The 2,808-nt window shown below is 41.7% G+C and overlaps 1 long non-coding RNA gene across 1 annotated transcript; it reads left to right on the forward strand.

The window, feature by feature from the left end:
• The first annotated feature begins 771 nt into the window (after positions 1-771).
• LOC125312393 lies at positions 772-1,219 on the forward strand. Its single transcript, XR_007196610.1, has 2 exons — positions 772-816; positions 1,112-1,219. It is a non-coding gene; the product is annotated as an uncharacterized LOC125312393 (long non-coding RNA).
• Positions 1,220-2,808: the final 1,589 nt, after the last annotated feature.

Below are 2,808 nucleotides of genomic sequence, written 5' to 3' on the forward strand. Positions count from 1 at the left end.
CTCCTTTCATTTCTGATTACTTGTACAACATGGCATGGCATGTAACAGGGGCACAGAATAACCAGCGAAAGCAATTACTGTCATTATCATAGCACATTCCTTGGGGCAGGGATGGGTTCCCAGATAGCAATTTCCTTTGGGCCGGATCCGCATAAAAGCCTTTAGATCCGCCTGTAGCGGACATACGGTATCTGACTGTGGGCCAGATCTGCTCCTGATAGAGGTTTCAGCTCTGCTAGTAATGCTGTTTTATCACCGGTTAACAGATTTGTCCCAGGTCCGATTTCCGCAACTCAACTGGAAGTCAGGAAATGCGTTTAAAATACAAAACACTGATTTGGCCCAAACCTGTGATACGGATATGAGCCGAAGGACCATTTTTTTCACAGCAGACCCAGGTGGTAATGATATTAATTAAGGTGCTGATTCTGCTAAATTGACTGTCCTTTCCCTACTTCATTGTCAACTGGCTGCTAAAGAAAAAAAAAAGGTATTTTGGAATGGCACAAATGTAGAAACCATGGGGGTGCAGTATGTTCCCATGGCCACTTCATTTCTACAGTAAGGCTGGAAAAGAAGATATAGTTGGCTCAATATTGATCATATGCTCGTTTCATAATTTTTATTATTACCTAGCAGTGATAAAATTAGTGTTGTTTGTGTCAGATCAAACAGTGCTATGAGACAACCCCATATTCGTGCCACGCATGCAGAAGTCCAAGCAGTAACGTTAATCAAGGATCTTTGGTTTGCTCACATTTTTTGACATGATTTGCCAGCCTGGGGTTGGACTAGGACACAGCCCAACTTTTCAAGGTAGGCTATCTGCTTTTTATCTCTGTTGGTTTATTCAGAGACAACAACAAGCAGCCGAGCGATTGATAACTTTAGGCTACTGTAAGTTTATACTATTATTTTCCAGCAATATTACTAGCTTAGCTTGAGCAAAACAGCCATCACAATAACTAGAACCTATTTTGAAAAACAAAAAAACAAAAAAACAGTGATAACGCTAACAGGATCACTGATGATAAAAAAACAATTGTGACTTAGCCTATTTTCAAAAAGGAATAAATGGCTAACTGTTAATGCTTATTTTGTGTTGTTTCAGATTGACCATGGAGATGACTGAGACAGCCTGAATATTGATGGGAACACGATGGAATTAACACGACTTAAACTTTGTCTGGGATTGCACTTCTACAGCCAGGTTGTTGAATAAAAAAAATAATAAGACACTTATGTGTAAAGTTGTGTTTGTAGCCTAGCTTATGTTTATTAGTTGAGCTGTTGGGAAAACGTTACGAACTTTAGCCTGGGTGAACCTATAACGAACCTGTTAGCAAATGTGTAGCAAACGGATTTTTCAGGATAATTAATTACCAATCACATTTCACATGTCAAATAAAGCCAGCTGATATCTGATAAACGGGTCCGTACCACACACAATAAGCGGACCCGTATTGCATATGATAAGCAGATCTGGAACACGTCAGTAACACAGACTATCATACGGAACTGGGCCAGTCTTAGCCCTTATTGGAACCAGATCCGTCAAACGGATCCAGACCAGTTTTGGACCGATGTGCGTTTGGACGCCGGATCAGGTCCATTATGCAGATCCGTGCCGGACGTTGTGGTAGTTGTGGCCCAGTTCCGTCCCAGTGTATGTTTGCTATCTGGGTTGGTGGACGGTGCGTAAAATAGAAATTATGTCACACTCTGAAACCCCTGCAATGATAAGTTGTGTCTTGTGGCTGTGGAGAAATATTTTATTTTGACCCTGTCCCACTCGCAGCCTCTTTAGTAGGTCCACAAGGCTACTGGGAGCATAGCCATTACTCTTCCTGATTGGTTTATGTATCAAAGGGACACCTATCGATTCATCTGTGTGTCTAAAAAACATCACGTGCATGAATAAGTGTTCATATTGCAATCTGGTCATTGATAACGCGCACATAAAACCGTCTTAGTCTAGCCCGTTTACAACAGACGTGTGTGATGGCTTGGCCCTATTATGTTTTTGTTTGTGTTTTTTTGGCCACTGTAAATGTCTGAAGGTTGGATGATTGAATAAACAATGTCCTTCACAGCTCCGACTTGGAGTGAGGCGATTGGAAAACGAACACGTTTCATCTCGCAGCTGAGGACAGAAACTCATGCATAATTGCGAGAATGATTGCATTGCCGTTCCCATGTAATTATGTGTTGACGCCTATGTGATTTCAGAGCGAGCAATGCCTCACTGTCACAGGGAAAACTAAAATCACCAATACAATAACTGATATAAATTCTGAATAATTTCATGTGTAACAGCACGACGCAGATTTATTGCTCTACCCTGCAATCATTTCAATATCAGCAGGACTGACCTTTGTTTACAAGTTGGTAAGCATCTATCTCGCCATCTTTTTTGTTACCCAACTCTCGACCCAAGTCTTCCCAATTCCTAGAGCCTACACCCCAGCCTTTTAAATACTTTGGGTTGGAAACCTCATATTATGGTAGATGTTTATTAACTTACCAATTTATTAACTTACTTAACTTAAAGGGATATTCCACCATTTGGGGAATTACACTCATTTTCCACCTCCCCTTGAGTTAAACCAGGCCCGGGGTGGGTAATCGGGAGAATTCTCGATGGGACGCTTCACTTTTGGGCCGGTTGAGGAAAAAAAATATTGACATTTGTCACGTTAGTCTAACTTCTCTTGAAGTAGGCTACACGTCCCGCATTCTGTGCATGGCACCGTTGCCTCTGCATGGGTTGTAGCCTGCATGTGAGGAGTTCTCCCCTCCCAAAAATAG

This window comes from Alosa alosa, chromosome 19, assembly GCF_017589495.1.
Source record: "Alosa alosa isolate M-15738 ecotype Scorff River chromosome 19, AALO_Geno_1.1, whole genome shotgun sequence".
Taxonomy (NCBI): domain Eukaryota; kingdom Metazoa; phylum Chordata; class Actinopteri; order Clupeiformes; family Clupeidae; genus Alosa; species Alosa alosa.